We start from the raw sequence: 18,425 nt of genomic DNA, 5'->3' as shown, positions 1-18,425 counted from the left end.
CGGTTCTAGGCGCAACAGTCTGGAAACGCGCGACCGCTACACAGAATGGCAGCTATTGTAAGTTACGAGGCGATACAGCCGCGCCGAGAAGAGGTCAGCGATGCAAACGATGTCTGGCAGTTGCAAGTCCCGACTGGCCGACCTACAGACGCGAAGAGTAGCGTATCGGTCCTGTTCGCCAACAAACTCGCGTCGTTAGGGATTTTGCTCCTGTACAAGCGCTACCCGTGCCTCCTTTCTCTCTGTGCGCTTGTGCACGTCACAAATTAGACGTGCTAATTGGCAGAGCCGACATCACGACGGCGGCGCATGTGCACGGCAGGAAGAAGAGTGCGCCCTTCTCCGGCGTGTCGCAGCGGAAAAGCGGCCACGCCGGCGCTCTCAATTACGGGTGCAGGGGTTGTGTTCGCCGGCGGGCGGTCACGATGGCGCGAGGCGCTGCCAGCCGTATCTTGGGCCCGACTGGCAGCGCGGGTTGACAAAACACGGCCCAGGCCGCGCTGTGACGACCGGCTACAAGCCCCAGGCCCTCTAGCGCAGTGCTTCCCGACCATTCTTAGACCATTACCCCCGAGCGCAATCAGACATTAGCTTGTACCGCCGCTCTCCACTCCCCATGCCATCTATCTCTACACCCCCACCCCCCCCCCCCCCGGCGGTCACCCACATTATCACCAACTTTAGCACCTAACTAAACTGTAGAATGAAAGCATTTTATTTTTAAAATGATGAAATATGAATGTAATTTAGTTTGTGTGTGAGGGGCGGGAGGTTAGAATGAATGAAGAAGGAATTCGTGATGCACCACAAGTGCTACACACTACTCCTCTCAGATACGAAAGCAAAGTATCAAAAACTGTTCAAATGGCTCTAAGCACCATGGGACTTAACATCTGACGTCATCAGTCCCCTAGACTTAGAACTATTTAAACCGAACTAAGCTAAGAACATCACATACATTCATGCCCGAGTCAGGATTCGAACCTGCGACCGTAGCAGCAGCGCGGTCCCGGACTGAAGACAAGTATCCACATTGAGGGCAGACACTTGTTACAAAACATACATACCTCCCCTGCATTACTCCTCTCTGTTGCGGCACTTGCTTGACCTGCACACTGCAACCCCATTTAAAATCACCCAAGTTAAAATGTGTGCACTATACTTACTGTTGGTAAATTTTTTACTGCGGCACTCCTTACTTCTGAACTGGCAGCAATTGGAAGACTTCATATTGTTAATGCTTTGTGTCTGACCACGGCCGCTAATAATAGTAATAATAATAATAATAATAATAATAATAATATTGTGTACATCACTATAGTAGCCCTTATGTACGGCTGGTCGTGCTGTCTATTAATTCGTTTACCTTTTTCGAAGCGACTAATGAAGCAATTTCTGGACTACTGCATGCACTATATACATCTTGGAGAAGACATTTTCTTGAGATATTTAGCATTTGTTACGTATGTGTGTCACTTTTATCATCATCGATGTCCTGGACAAAGCACAACACATGTGTATGTAGAGGGTGGACTATGTGAGGAACCTCCACCGTATTACTGCCACTAACTGACAGAAAGTAATTTTTGATAACTTATATACAGTTTTAGAGTCTTATAAAATTGTGATAATAGTAACGATCTTTTGAAAGTAATCTAGTTTCGTGATTGAACATAATCGAATTATTTAATTTTTACCTTTCAGAAAATTTCATTTTACTCCTCAGGCGGTAATTACCTCCAGGTTGGGAACCACGTCTAGCACTACTCTCTCGGCAGGTGGTCTCCCACACACTACTTCTTTCCGCGAGACTAACCGGTGGAGTGGGAGAGAACCTGAATTCGCACGTGACGCTCTGTTGCAGTAGGCTCGCAGAGAGTACCGCCTAGCTACATTTACGGAAATCACTGAAGTACGACTCATTATTATAATAGCTGCTGCTTCCACCTACACCTCATCTTCTACTTATGTAGAGCCATAATACTGTTTCAAAGTAGGTTCTTAAATTAATAAGTGGCAAGTGACTTGTTGTTGTTGTTGTGGTCTTCAGTCCTGAGACTGGTTTGATGCAGCTCTCCATGCTACTCTATCCTGTGCAAGCTTTTTCATCTCCCAGTACCTACTGCAACCTACATCCTTCTGAATCTGCTTGGTGTATTCATCTCTTGGTCTCCCTCTACGATTTTTACCCTCCACGCTGCCCTCCAATACTAAATTGGTGATCCCTTGATGCCTCAGAACATGTCCTACCAACCGATCCCTTCTTCTGGTCAAGTTGTGCCACAAACTTCTCTTCTCCCCAATCCTATTCAATACTTCCTCATTAGTTATGTGATCTACCCATCTAATCTTCAGCATTCTTCTATAGCACCACATTTCGAAAGCTTCTATTCTCTTCTTGTCCAAACTATTTATCGTCCATGTTTCACTTCCATACATGGCTACACTCCATACGAATACTTTCAGAAATGACTTCCTGACACTTAAATCAATACTGGATGTTAACAAATTTCTCTTCTTCAGAAACGCTTTCCTTGCCATTGCCAGCCTACATTTTATATCCTCTCTACTTCGACCATCATCAGTTATTTTGCTCCCCAAATAGCAAAACTCCTTAACTACTTTAAGTGCCTCATTTCCTAATCTAATTCCCTCAGCATCACCCGACTTAATTAGACTACATTCCATTATCCTTGTTTTGCTTTTGTTGACGTTCATCTTATATCCTCCTTTCAAGACACTGTCCATTCCATTCAACTGCTCTTCCAAGTCCTTTACTGTCTCTGACAGAATTACAATGTCATCGGCGAACCTCAAAGTTTTTATTTCTTCTCCATGAATTTTAATACCTACTCCGAATTTTTCTTTTGTTTCCTTTACTGCTTGCTCAATATACAGATTGAACAACATCGGGGAGAGGCTACAACCCTGTCTTACTCCCTTCCCAACCACTGCTTCCCTTTCATGTCCCTCGACTCTTATAACTGCCATCTGGTTTCTGTACAAGTGACTTATAATCTCTAATAAACTGCCTAATCAAATTAAATCAGGCGATGCTGAGGCACTTACATAAAGAAATTAGTCACTAAAAGTGCGTTACTTGGAAAGTAAAATCACAGGCGGTGGTCTAAGAAGACGAGATATAAAATGTATACTAGAAGTAGCAAGAAAGGCATTTCTCAAAAATATAAATTTGTTAATATCGAATTTAAACTTAAATTTTAGGAAGTTTTTTTCTGAAGGTATTTGTCTGAAGTTTAGGTTAGTGCAGAACTAAAACGTGGTCGACAGATAGTTTAGACAAGAAGCGAGCAGACGGACTAAAATGTGATACTGTAGAAGAATTCTGAAGATAAGATTGTTACATAATATGACTAACGACGAGACAAGAAAGTCGTGGTACAACTTGACTAAAAGAAGAGATTGGTTAATAGGACACGTCCTTGTGCTATCAAGGAATCGTCAAGTTGGTAATAGGGAGAGGGGGGGGATGTGGGAGGGGGGAGAGTAAAAATTGTACAGGGAGAGCAAAGCTTGTGTATATCAAGGATGTTCGAATAGATGTAGTTTCCAGTTGTTATGCAGAGTTGAAAAGCTTTGCGCAGGATAGATTAGTGTGGAGAGCTGCATCAAACCAACTTTGGGACTGAAGACCACAAAAACACAATGATTTTTTTGAATTGTTTATGCAAATGCTGGAATGATTCCTTTGACCGATTTAATTCCCTATGCGTAATGGATCTGAGCCTGTGCGGCATCTTCAATGACACAATCACACTCTTTGTCTCCTGGCAATACACAACCTGATTAAAACATCCAGACACTATTTTTGGTATCACGTATTGATACCATCCCATGGGCATCATAAAACTGGCAACAGAATTGCAAGTTTCCCTCAGACGGTGACAGCTGGCGTGCATGATCCGGTGGACAGAATGGTGCACGCTCACTGAGACATGCCTCCAGCACCTCCGTATAACGAGCGCCCTTTGCCGCCGTAGTTAAGGACGGCATCCACAAAACCTACTCGCACTTGGAGCCCTTCCCTACGTGACGCTACGCAGACGTCACCTAGTAGCGGCTCCATCGTTTGTGCTCTAGTGTAGAGAGCCTCGTCCCTGCGGAGAATGGCAGCTGGACTCTATTTCTTGCTGCCTTATTTGTACTGAGAGTTTGTACGCTCGGAGAAATACAAGTTAAAACGGTTCAAATGGTTCTAAGCAGTTTGGGACTTAACGTCTGAGGTCATCAGTCCCCTAGACTTAGAACTATTTAAACCTAACTATCCTAAGGACATCACACACATCCATGCCCGAGGCAGGATTCGAACCTGCGACCGTACCAGCAGTGCGGTTGCGGACTGAAGTGCTTTGAACCGCTCTGTCACAGCGGCCGGCAAGTATATCTTCTGTTTACTTGTTCTCTAATAGTCTCTGTTCCTGTCCAGCTTTCCTACGTTGACAGTTGCTACCATACTCATTAGCCCACTTCCCCTTGTTGGTACGAATTTGTACGAGTACACAACACTGCTCGTGGATATGTCCACACTTCGCCTTCATGACGCCTGAAGTCTGCTGGGGACACATTCAATGAGGTGACTGAATCTCTGCAGAGCAATGGCAACCCAGTGGGGTAGTCAGTTTCAGGAATGTTACTCTCCGCAAACCAATGCCATAGACATACAGGGTGCATATTCATGCTGATACAGTCATCATCTCCTAAATATTCCTCTAGAGCAGGCAGTACACAGTGCTTTAAAATGTTTTCATACCTTTCCACATGTAACGTTCCTTAAGCAGAATAAGGGGACCACACCCAAATCTCAGAAAGCAAACCCCCTCCAGACCGTAACACCACCTCCTTCATATTTTATTGCTGGCAATACACTTTGGAGGAGGCCACGTTCTTCAAGCATTCGTGGAAGATGAACCCTTCCATCGGATTGCTACAGGGCACAGCGTGATTCATCAGTCCAAATCACTCGTTTCTATCCACTACCGAGGGACGTCGCTCTTTACACCACCTCAACCGCCGCTTAGCACTGACTGCAGATAGCCGGCCGCTGGTGGCCGAGCGGTTCTATGCGCATCAGTCTGGAAGCGGTCGCAGGTTCGAATCCTGCCTCGGGCAAGGATGTGTGTGATGTCCTTAGGTTAGTTAGGTTTAAGTAGTTCTAAGTTCTAGGGGATTGATGACCTCCGCTGTTAAGTCCCATAGTGCTGAGAGCCATTTGAACCATTTCTTCTGACGACAGAGACTTCCCGCCTCCATTTATACTGGCTGGTCCACCTCTCGTGACATCTAGTGGTCAGTTCGGCATTACATGGGGTGTCCGAAAACTTTTGATCGGATAGTGTATGTTGCCCTCTGAGAGCGAAATCTGTGGTCAGCGTAATTATGTCAAGACTGCTCTCGGCCCATTCCTCTTGTACGAGCCCCGCGCTGCCAATGCGGCCAGCGAGGGAAGGCGCCTTCCCGTACGGGAGGTCACGGCTGGCGGCACGCTGTGACGGTGGCACCGGGGGGACATTTTACGGCCGCGCGGGCCGCACGACCGGTGCGCGGCGCGCTTCTCCCCGGCTGCGGCTGCGGCTGCGGCTGCGTCCCACGACCCGGCCAGCCCATCTTTGTTTATGGCCGGTGCTGCTCCTCCGCTGCACCGGGGACTCGTCATCGTCGGCACGGCTCTCGCCGCTACAGCAGCGCAGACGTGACGCAAAAATGCCGGCGCGCCCCCCGTATATATATAAGGAATTATTTGTGTCCCCGCACACGGCCGGCTGCCTCCTCAGCGGATCGAGCGACACGACGGCGATAAAATCTGAACTGGCATGCGGCTGGCGCACGACGTATGAGCCGGGCCGCACACGTCGCCGCCTGCGACAGAGGCCGCAGCAGCCCGCCGGTCCGGCGGCGCAACTGCCCTCCGCGTGACCACTGCAGCGACTCGTACTGGCGTAACGAGGGATAAACGTCCCACACAACTAAAAAACGTTCCTGCCGTCAAAACGTCTTTAAAATTTACTGCAGTGCACTTTCTTACACCTGCAGCACGCTGTATTCGTACACGGCATCTTGCACACAACAGAGGCAGGTGAGCGGGTAGATTCCATCTTCCTAGATTCCCGAAAGCGTGTATAAAAACATAGCGGCATAGCCGGCACGATAGCTCAGCGCGTTCGGTCCTCTGTAACAAGAGACTTAGCAATTGATCAACGATGAACTTGAATTGGTGAAATGATAATTAAATGGACACCCTAGCTGCAAACAGGCGCTGATATATTTCATTGAGGACGTGTCGAAAATGTGTGTCCCGACCGGGACTCGAACCCGGGATCTCCTGCTTACATGGCAGACGCTCTAGCCATCTGAGCCACCGAGGGCACAGAGGATATTGCGCCTGCAGGGACTTATCCCTTGCACGCTCCCCGTGAGACCCACATTCCCAACATGTCCACCCCACTACATTCGTGGTGCGCCTAATATATGTTGGCCCATCATACTTATTACTCGTGGCAAATTAATCTACCAAGTCCCGTAAGAGTATAGGCATAGCGTGTGCGTTCGCACAAGAAGGTCAATGACCGGGAAGCCATTTTGTAACTATATATGAAGGTAGTATCTGTTCGCGAAAGAACAGATACACCGTTGACGCCCATGCAGCTTTCGCTAGAATGAAATGATAATTAAATCGACACCATAGCTGCAAACAGGCGTTGATGTATTTCATTGAGGACATTTTAAAAGTCCCATAAGATTTCACACAGTACTAAAATGATGTGTCTATAGTGAGAATGTGAGTAAGTAATACTGACTATTGAATTAGTACTGGCACTACTTGTACTACTACTGCTACTACTACTGCTGCTGCTAGCGTTAATAGTGATAATACTACTACTGCCAATAACAATAATAATAATAACAGTAATATCAATAATAATCACAATAACAACAATATCGTTAATGGCAGATAAAAGGTTTTTCTGATGTATAGTCTGTCGTTTTAAGGTATATCGTACTTAATACCCAATTTTATTATTGTGATACTTTTCCATTTGGCAATAAAGATGCGGAAGTATAATTACAAACAAAACTGTTTGCATATTTTGAAATCGGGTATAGCGGACGAATGCATGCGCCGCTAGGTGTGGGAGGAGAATCTACATACAGCTTACGTCACCCATGGCTTCCTAGCTATTATGATAAACGCTTCTTATGTAATTTATGTGTACCATGCGCTGATCCACATTTTATTTTATACTTTTCTTAAAGTAGGCTTCATCAAGATGAAGAGAAACGTTTTTAAATTTCGTGTTTGTTATTTGGTTTTTATACTTTCCACCGAAGTTACTGAAGTTCCAGTCATATGTATAATTCTGTGACTGCATCTAATAGAAGATAAAATGTGATCACCTTCGATTCTATCAACTTTAGCTTTGCATTTCCTATCCCTTTCACCAGTACACCACGTAAGAGCCCTCAGCTTTCCTGCCTGCACGGAAAGTTGCGTCGCTCGCACGGTAGAATTAGTGGACCATTTCCCCCGACCCTTTCTGGGCGCAAACTTCACTGGGAGCATTTTATAGGATACCTTTTCGAAAGGCATTCGACACAGTGCCGCATTGAGGACTGCTCAGTATTTTGCAAATAGCATCTCATAAAATAATCTTCAATACCGTCCCGATTTCGAACATTACACAACTACACACACATACACATACAAACACACACATACACACACACACACCGAACAATGTGAGACAGTGGTTAGGGACACAAACCTCACACTCGGATGAAGCAGATGTTCAGATCACCACCCAGATTTAAATTGTCCGTGTTTTTCCAAACTAATACGGAAGGGGTGCTTCGTTACAAAGCCTCGTTATCGAAGGGACGTTAAATCCTAAATCTTACACACAATTTAACACTTTTTTCAGAACTATTCCCTCCCCCCCCCCCTCCCCCACTGCCCTCCCCCTTCCTTCTGATGAAAACACATTGGAGTCGTTCCCGTTCTTGACTAATAACTATTCCATCCATAATGGACTGCATTGTGAAGGCAGTCACTGATAATAGCTGGAACTATTTTTTGCGTCAGTCACCAATTTATTTTTCCTACTACGCTTTTCAGTGGCTAGTACCATCGCCATCAGGTGGAAAATCAGTGCGGTTGGTACAGCATACAAACTTCCTTAGACAGTAATAAAGCTAATTATCGCTTAGCGATGGTCCCTAAAACCATACACAAAAGTATTTTGCATTTTCAGGGGTATTAGTATAAAGAAGATGCTGCATATTTCTGGTGGTTGCATGTGCTCGTTACTGTACATCTTTTACACAGTCTTTCACTCTCTGCAATGATGACTCCTACATTTTATCAGTGAAAACGAACGGCAGAGTTAGATAATCTCTCCAAGGCCTCTGATGGGTACGCGGATTGAGCCGTTACAGACGTTTTAGTACACGCAGTAAGGGTACCTAGTTCATACTTTAAGAATATTTGATGTGGTGGACGATAAGTCAACGAATTCATAGGATTCATCGTTATAACGGGATAACATAAAATCAAATTCACATAGTGTTGCTATAAACCGTTAAATATGGGCAACAAGGTTTCACAGACTTAAGCCAATGTATGCAGTTCCCTTTCACTTGTTCTAGGTTCGACGTGATACGTGAACAGGTACTGGTTGTATTAATATGGAGTAGCAAAGGTAAGTCTCGAAACTCAAGTAAACAGATTCGATTTTTTTTTCAATCACATGAATGAATTTCTGTGTGCGTAAGGTTTACTATAACACACGAAAAGTCTTCCCAGCGTATTAGTCTTCAACAGGCTCCGAAACTTTTAAGTAACGAGGAGGTTCAAATAAAACGTGACCCGTCTTAGAACGAGCTTGGTAGCGGCCTGTCTCCGTTAACTGTTCGTGAGTTACAGCTGTTTTCGAATGCAAAAATTTCCCTTGCCTTTCAACGCCAGACGGTCGGTGGGACACTGATACACTGGTTGACTTGACGTAGCCTGTGTGTGCTGCAAGTCAGGTTGGTTACCTGCGTGTTTCTCTCTGGCAGTAATGGGCGTGTACTTTTTCATTGGAGTCGAAGTATTTCCTACCTTTGGACTCTTAATGAATCTCGCAGAAAAGGAAAGAATAATATAAGGTAGTTGTTCTTGAGGACAATTTTTCACGAAGTACTTTTCGTGTGAGTCTTTATTAATGAATTAGACGGGAAATCCAACTGGAAGAATTTGCTGTCTTTGTTCAGAAAAGGCAAACTCTCTTTTTCTGCATTGATCTGGTCGCGTTGTCATGACAGCGAATAGACCTGTTGGTAGAAAGTAAAGTAATGACGGACTATCATTACTCCAGACTTCTAAGCTGAAAGATTACGCTGTCATTCAGACCGTTCTTGTGGCGAAGAGAAAAGCTAGCGCTTACACCTAGATCTGACGAAATTGTTTTAAATGAAATATCTCAACTGAGTAGTAGATTCGTGACCAACAAGCCTTGTTATTTTACTACGTGCCTCATTATACCATTTCTTGCTGGGTTTTCCTTCGGTTACATATCTTTCAAATTTCGCCGGGCTGTCCTAATGGGTACGTTCGTCGTACGCCCCACATTGATCTCTGCGGTTATTTCACCGAGTGTTGCTTGTCTGTTAGCACTGACAAATACGCAAACGCCGCTGGTCTCGGCCGTTAAGTGAAGGTTCAAATTGTTCAAATGGCTCTGAACACTATGAGACTTAACTTCTGAGGTCATCAGTACCCTAGAACTTGGAACTACTTAAACCTAACTAACCTAAGGACATCACACACATCCATGCCCGAGGCAGGATTCGAACCTGCGACCGTAGCGGTCGCGCGGTTCCAGACTGCAGCGCGTAGAACCGTTCGGCCACTCCGCCCGGCTGTTAAGTGAAGGCCGTCGCCACTGCATTGTCTGTGGTGAGAGGTATTGCTTGAAACTTGGTATTTCGGCAAACTATTGACGTTGAGGATACTGGAATACTGAATTCCCTACCTAACGATTTCCGAAATAGAATGTTCCGCGCACCTAGCTCCAACTACCATACCGCGTTCAAAGTCTGATAGTTTCCGTCGTGCGGCAATAATCACGCCTAATCTTTTTCCCGTGAATCGCCGGAGTGCAAATGACAGTTCCGCCAACGCACTCCCCTTCTATTCCTTGTGTACGCGATACTATCGCCATCTGTATATGCGCGTAACGTTATCCCATGACTTTTGGCACGATTTTTCCAAGATGACAATTAAAACTTATCATTGGTTCCTGATGCCAATTACCTGTCATAAGATAACGGTACTGTAAAGTTTGTTGATTATTAAGTTTAAGGATTTGGGACTCTTATTTATTTAGAGAGATAACGCTTGGTCACTAGTATCGAAGCGGAGAATAATTGCAACGTTGCAGTACGATGAACTGGCGAAGACGACGATCGCTCCTATGTGAGGTGGGCATGCGACGCAAACGGCGCCGGCGCCGGCGCCGGCGTCTGCCCAAGAGGCGGAATGCAGCCGTCGGAATGCCGTATACGGGCGCCACGGCGCCGCCGCTGACTGACGGCGTGGTGCGCGCGTGGCCGCCTTGTACTCGTAGCCGACGCTTCCTGCTGCGCAGCGACTTGTATGGGCAGCGGCCCTCTCCCCCGGTACTCGTACGACGCCGCAGATGTCACGCGGCCGCGCGTTACTGGCTGGACGCTATCTGCATAACTCCCTTACTGCCAAAGCCCGTATTCGGTGTGGGGTCAGAGAGGCTTCTCATCAGCATTTACTACACAGCTCCGTCTAAAATATCGCTGCCAATTTTAGACATATTTCATAACGGCCGCGTCGTAAGGTTCTCCTTAGACGGCATCTTTATATCACCGAAACTTATTCTCCGCCCTTTCCTCATCTTATGAGCTTGTTTTCATTGTTCAGTTAGCAAAGTCTGTTCATTCTCACCTCCTGAATATTGTTTTCAAATGTGTGCTACAATGTCACCTTTTTCTGACCCTCTTGGCAGGACGGCGTGGCCGAGCGGTTCTATGCGCTTCAGTCTGGAACCGCGCGACCGCTACAGTCGCAGGTTCGAATCCTGCCTCGGGCATGGATGTGTGTGATGTCCTTATGTTAGTTGGGTTTAAGTAGTTCTAAGTTCTAGGGAACTGATGACCTCAGATGTTAAGTCCCATAGTGCTCAGAGCCATTTGAACCTTTTTTTTTTTTTTACTCTCTTAATTCCTCTGAATTCCATCCTGTGTAGTTTACTTAATAGAATTGCGTACTAGGTGTGTTCGAAAAGCATCGGGCATTTTGTTTTTTTGGAAATAATTTTATTTATTCGTCTATATCACTGTGGTCATCTGCAAAGTATGGTGTCATGTATCGATATCACCCCACCGGTGTCGTACGGTTGGTAGCGCAATTGCAAGTTTCAGTTAGACTCCTACAAGCCCGCCCGGTTGGCCGTGCGGTCTAACGCACTGCTTTCCAGACGGGAAGGAGCGCCTGGTCTCCGGCACGAAACCACCCGGCGGATTTGTGTCGAGGACCGGTGAACCGGCCAGTCTGTGGACGGTTTTTTGTCGGTTTTCCATCTGCCTCGGCGAATGCGAGCTGGTTCCCCTTATTCCGCCTCAGTTACGCCATGTCGGCGATTGCTGCGTACACCACCATTACTCTACCACGCAAACATGGGGGTTACTTTCGCCTGGTGTGAGACGTTCCCTGAGGGTCCACTGGGGGCCGAACCGCACAATAACCCTGGGTTCTGTCTGGGGCGGAGGAGGAGTGAAGTGGACTGCGGTAGTCGTCGTGGGGTTGTGGACCACTGCGGCTGCGGCGGGGACGGATCCAGTCCGTCGTTTCTAGGTCCCCGGTTAAGATACAATACAATGCAATAGACTCCTATAGCAGTCGCGCCAGGGGAGGCGGACGCAGTGGCGTGCGCCCAATAAGACACACCTCCAGTGGCTCCGTACCACGATCGCCACCGCCGCTACGATACAGGACGGCCGGCCACAGGTTCAAATGGTTCAAATGGCTCTGAGCACTATGGAACTTAACATCTGAGGTCATCAGTCCCCTAGAACTTAGAACTACTTAAACCTAACTAACCTAAGGACATCACACACATCCATGCCCGAGGCAGAATTCGAGCTTGCGACCGTTGCAGCAGCGCGGTTCCGGACTGAAGTGCCTAGAACCGCTCGTCCACAGCGGCCGGCCCGGCAGCAGGAAATGAACCCACTTGCACTCCGTGCCAAATCACCACGTAACGTTACACCATCTAGTCATGACTCTAACACCATAGTCTTTGCTTTGTACAGGAAGATTCCTCCTTATTAACACTGATAAGCTGGACTCTGTTTCTTGCTGCATCATCTGTAATGAGTCTTCGTTCGCTTCGAAAAATACAATTTAAGTAAATTTGCTTCTGTCCAGCTTTTCTACGACGACAGCTACTGCAGCGCTCTGTAGCCCAACTCTCCTCACTGTGGCATCGTACAAAACATAAAACAGCCCCCATTAGGTGTTACAGCTATGCCAGCACTTCTGTCAACCCCCGAAACACTTTTGGAACTCGATCTTTAGATAGGTTCTTAGTTATTTCAGCGATGGGCTTTTAATACCATCTATGGTTGTAAAACTGCCACACTTTAAGGTCCTTTTTATTTTTGGAGGCACAAAATACCCACACAGTGCCGTATCTGGCGAATATGGACGCTGGACATAATTACAGTGTTGTTTTTCACCAAAAATTGACTAAAAAGCAATGAAGTGTTGGCAGAAGCACTAACGTGGTGCAAAAACTATGAACTGCTTCGCCAGAAATCCGAGCTTTTTTTTTCGGATTGTTTCCCGCAACGACGTATGAAGTTGTAGGCAGAATTCCTTACTGATCGTTTGCCCTTTTGGCAAGTAGTTATGATGCACTATGCTATTAAAATCTACCGCACTTGTCGAACTTTTATCGATCTTAACGATTTCGTCTCCTTATAATGACACGTTTTAGTAGTTCATTGTTGACTTCATTTAGCGACTTCCATTTGCCACTGTTATTGCTCGCTATTCAACGCCTTTGACACAAGTGTTACTGTCGCACGTTTCATACCCAGAACATCCGGAAGGATTTAATAGCATGAACCAGTTGATACACCAACACCATCAGCAATTTCACTGGTTTATAATCATTTTTCTCAGTTTTTCCACGATTTCATCGGTTGTTGATGTACTAGGGCGTCCAGAACGCGTTGTCTTCAGCGCCTTCAAGGTCATTTTGGAAACGTTTATACCACTCGAAAATTCTTGTTTTATTCATAGCAGTCTCACTAAAAGCAATACTCAACATTTCCAAAATTTTGTTACATTTTATTCTTTTCCTGTAGCAAAATATAATGCAAATTCTCTCATCCATTCTTAAAACAAATAAATAATATCCACTCGTAGCGTAACGCATTTAATCTTCTCGACAACTGACAACAGAGTAAACATCCATTATGAGTACCAGTATACAGGAATCTTTCAGATATGTTTACTAACACAACAACGGAAAACCGCACGAATCGGACTAATACAACCCGCGACATCACAAAATTCGCGATACTTTTTGAACACACTTCGTATGTTCTATAGGATAGAACGCAGATTAGAATTTAACAAAACTCAGAATGCAGAAGGTGAGATGCCGTGTTCTTTTTAAGGAAACCATCCTGGCATTTGCCATGAACCATGTAGGAAAATCAGGAAGAACCTATCAGGATTTGCAGACAGGGGTCTGAATCCTGTTCCTATCGAAAGCAAATCCAGTGTCGTAACCATTTAACCACCATGCCCGAAGTGCCCCTCGTATATTTCGGACGAAATGAGCAACCATTCGAAATTCGCCTAAGTAGTACAGGTAACTGCTCAGAAAAACTATACGAGTTTGTCACAATGTGAGAGCAGCCGTCCCTGATCCGTTGCACGGATTCATTTAATTACTCTGCCTAGCGAGCTACCGTCCAATACGCGCGTCAGCCCGAGCAAGTGCACCTTCACGTCGAGGACACCAGTGAGTGATTCAGTAATTCCGCTCGTACCTGCCAAGGTTAAGGAAAGGAATCCTGTATGATATGTGCATAAAAATGTGCCAAGTCATTTCCCGTAACGACTAAAATTGCTATGAATACGTTCATGCGTGCTACTTGCCGGAAAGCGGTTTCTGTACGAAGCACTTAACGAACAAGAACAGAACATCAGCGTTCATGTGGATGAACAATAGTGTCATCGCAGCTACCGTTTCTTCGAATCAAAGCTGTTGTTCGAACTGTGTGGAGAGATGCGTTCTCTGGATCAAGATTGTCCGATTTTTCGATCTGTTTCGGCTCATTATTCTTTTTTTTCCCCACTAATCACTGTAGATGGATATTGGTGTACTAGCTGCAATAACGAGGTGGTGAACGAAATGGTGAATGATCTAATGACTACACATTGTGGAATGACAGTAAACTGAAGAACGGCTTAAGTGACGAGGAGTAACTGAAATGAGATTAGAGATAAATTTAAAGTCAAATTTGGAGACCAGGAACTACCAGAAGAGAAGGAATTTTGCTACCTTGGAAACACAATAACACTGACAGACCAAGCAAGAACGACTTAGAAAACAGATTAGCACAGGCAAAGAGGAGATTTCCCTGCCAAAAGAAGTCTAGTAGCGAGAAACATCGGCCTTATTTTGAGGAACAAATTTCTGAGAATGTTCATTTGTAGTAGCCCACTGTATGGAAGTGAATTATGGGTTGCGTGAAAATCCGGAAAAGAAGACAACCGAAGCGTTGGTGACGCAGCTGTATATGGTAAAATTTGCAGCAGAAGACTGAGATTGGAACAGATAGGGGAGATGGTTATAATTAGTGGATACTGTACCCAGGAAAACATGATGTTTTTTGATCGGGACTTAAGGTCAATGATTGGTTTTAGAATCACTCGAAGGAAGGCGCACTAGACATGGCGATAAACAGTTCCCACAGTTTTTGAAGTTTTGGGGTTGTTACTAGACATAAGATTGTGTGCTTAATGCAGCACTTGTTAATATTTCGAGTTTTATATATTTAAATGCATCAAATATATTTTCTTAAGTCTTCAGTTACAGAATTTTACGGCAAGTAAAACTGCATATAATTTGAAAACTACATACGAATATAACGCGTGTATCGTAAACCCATACTTCGTTGGTCGTGAACCATCTTGTACGTTGAAACAGATGAAAGCTTTTTTACCATGCAACACTGGATATCTGATAATTACCTGTGTTTCGCCAATGTCTTAACAGTTTTACCTGTCTTGAAAATGGAAATTTGTATTAGTTTCAAATAGCTTCCATTTCAAAATTTGACTTTTAACCGGTGTTTGATAATACTCCTGCATATTTGATTTCATTTGCTGGTTATCGTGTGTAGTGGAGTAATACAGTAACATATAGAAGACCAAATACTTTACTGACAAAATTTTGTCGATTGCAACGCTTTCAAATTTCGGTACAGTATATGTTCCTAGTTGTACCTTGGAACACATTTTTACAATTGGATACACGTTAATTTTCCGCCATAATTTCTATAATTTCAGAAAAATATTATTATAATGTAGTATTCCGCCTAATAGCGGGTCCGTGTCATGGCACAAAGAATTTCTGATTCTAGTGTCTTCAAGTTGTTCCTTCAGTCTGCTGTATCTCCTTCCGTCTTTCATGTTATCCAGGCGTAAAATTCTTCTTCTTCCTCATCCTGTAGTTTCATCTACGTCGTGTGAGTCCCTCGTGTCTGTGTGCCCGATCCAGTTGGTCGACCTCTGAAGAATCATATTCAAAAAATGTTCCAATGTGTGTGAATTCCTAAGGGACCTAACTGCTGAGGTCATCGGTCCCTAGACCTACACACTACTTAAACTAACTTAACGCTAAGGACAACACTCACACCCATGCCCGAGGGAGGACTCGAACCTCCGGCGGGAGGGGCCACGCAATTCGTGACATGGCGCCTCAAAACGCACGGACATTCAGCGCGCCAAGAATCATATTCTGAATAGTTCTCTTCTCTCCAGCTCTTCTCCAGACATCGTTGTTTGTCACCCGATCTGTCCACTTGATCTTCTCTATTTTTCTCCAGCACCACATTTCAGAACTTTCTAGGTACTTTTTCTTTATTTTTCTCGTCGTCCACGTCTCTGCTCCGTACAGTGCAGTGCTCCAGGTGTAGTAATTCACCGGTTTCTTCCAGAATTCCAAGCTCACATAAAAAGTGAGTGCCACCATTTAAAAATGGAATAAGAAAATACGTTAAATTTTTGGTCTGAAAAGTGTTCCAAGGTAAAACAGTCCCCCGTACAACCATAACTGAGAAAGGGCTTCTCTGAAATGTAGAAGTTGGCACAGGAGAGAAAGTTATGGCGAACCACATCAAGCCAGTCAGACATCCCACCTCCCCCTCCAAACGTCCTCTCCCACAAAGTTGCCAATAAGAGCACCTTCAGTGCATGAGGGATTCTCGTTGAGAAGTGTAGCGAAAAGGATATGCAGGGATTAAGCCACCTCGGTTGCCGACGAGGAGCTGCACGGTGTCCGCGCTGTCACAATGCATTCGCGCCACGTCTCGCTGCGGGATTGAGGAGCGCGGCGGACAAGACGCGATGCGGCCGATGATGTCTGGAGAGTTCGGCGCCGTCCGGCGTGTATCAGTTGGCCCGGGCGCGCGCGTGCGCCGCTAGGCCAGCTGCCGAGATGTCACGGCGCGATGCGCAAATTCCTGAAGCGCCGCCAGCCTGCCGCGGTCGTGTCGTGTCGGCCTTAACCGCGCCACCCCCTCCGCCTCACCCTGCCGTCGCGACGCTATCGTCGCTGCTGTCGGGGGCGTCCTGTCTTTTAACGCCCGCATCCCTCCGTGGTCTATTGGTCAACGACGCCGGTTGCTGACGCGGAGGTCTCTGGTGATGGTCCCAGAAGCGTCGTCAGGAGGGGAAAGGGGTAGGGGTGGGGGGGGGGGGGGAGGCAAGAGGGGCAATTGGCCTCCTCCTAGAGTCTGTGATATACTTCTTATTAGTGACAGACTTCTCTTCGACGAGGGGTGTCGAGAAAATAAGTTGCTATCGGTCGCGAAATGAAAACCCTATGAAGCTTGCATAGAAGTGTTGGGCAGTGTCTCCAGTACGCCCATCGGTCGCGCCACGTTGCAGTATGCAGTTCTGAACGCACAGTGAGCACATAAAGATGCCTAGAATATCTACATCTCCATCTACATACATACTCCGCAATCCATCATACGGTGCATGGCGGAGGGTACCTCGTACCACAACTAGCATCTTCTCTCCCTGTTCCACTCCCAAACAGAACGAGGGAAAAATGACTGCCTATATGCCTCTGTACGAGCCCTAATCTCTCTTATCTTATCTTTGTGGTCTTTCCGCGAAATGTAAGTTGGCGGCAGTAAAATTGTACCGCAGTCAGCCTGAAATGCTGGTTCTCTGAATTTCCTCAGTAGCGATTCACGAAAAGAACGGCTCCTTTCCTCTAGAGACTCCCACCCGAGTTCCTGAAGCATTTCCGCAACACTCGCGTGATGATCAAACCTACCACTAACAAATCTAGCAGTCCGCCTCTGAATTGCTCCTATGTCCTCCCTCAATCTGACCTGATAGGGATCCCAAACGCTCGAGCAGTACTCAAGAATAGGTCGTATTAGTGTTTTATAAGCGATCTCCTTTACAGATAACCACATCTTCCCAAAATTCTACCAATGTACCGCAGACGACTATCCGCCTTCCCCATTACATGCTTGTCCCACTTCATATCGCTCAGCAATATATGGTCTCCCGTCAAGTACGGATGCCCGCCGAGACATTTCGCCTGATTTCACGCAACCCTATATAATGTAACTGCATTTCCTTCTACAGGACAATTTCACCCGCACAGTGCAGGGGCAATGAAGACGTTCCTGCAGAGTTTTCGATGGGAAGTGTTTGATCAGCCACCATATAGCCCGGACGTGGCTTCCTCTGATTTTCGTCTTTGATCACATGAACCGCTGGCTACGAAGACGCTATTTTGGCGCAGTCAACGAGCTGGGGGTCAGCTTAGAGAATTGGCGGAAACAACAGGCGGCTGTATTCTGTGACGAGGATATTGGAAAGTTGGTATGTACACTACGACAAACGCCTAAGTCGAAGTGGTGACTGTCTAGAGAAGTAGCTGGAAGGGTAGCTAACTGCTGCAAATAAAACATTTCTGATTTTCACTATGGTTTCCATTTCGCGAGAGACCGGAACTTACTTATTGGATAACCATCGTATTTCTAGTAAAGGGTCTCTCATTCTACTCTACAGTATGTTACGCACTGCCTAATGCAAGGGGAAACGCTGTGGATTAAGGAAGCTCTGCATTGTT

The 18,425-nt window shown here is 45.8% G+C and overlaps 1 protein-coding gene and 1 non-coding gene across 2 annotated transcripts in view; one reads left to right on the top strand and one right to left on the bottom strand.

Moving 5' to 3' along the window:
- Positions 1–18,425, top strand: part of LOC124795908 (protein jagged-1b) — a 459,586-nt gene that overhangs the window by 303,703 nt on the left and 137,458 nt on the right. The window lies entirely within an intron of this gene.
- Trnat-ugu lies at positions 6,310–6,384 on the bottom strand. Its single transcript has one exon. It is a non-coding gene; the product is annotated as a tRNA-Thr (tRNA).

The sequence above is a fragment of the Schistocerca piceifrons genome, chromosome 4, assembly GCF_021461385.2.
Source record: "Schistocerca piceifrons isolate TAMUIC-IGC-003096 chromosome 4, iqSchPice1.1, whole genome shotgun sequence".
Taxonomy (NCBI): domain Eukaryota; kingdom Metazoa; phylum Arthropoda; class Insecta; order Orthoptera; family Acrididae; genus Schistocerca; species Schistocerca piceifrons.
This window is presented reverse-complemented; position numbering and strand designations above follow the sequence as displayed.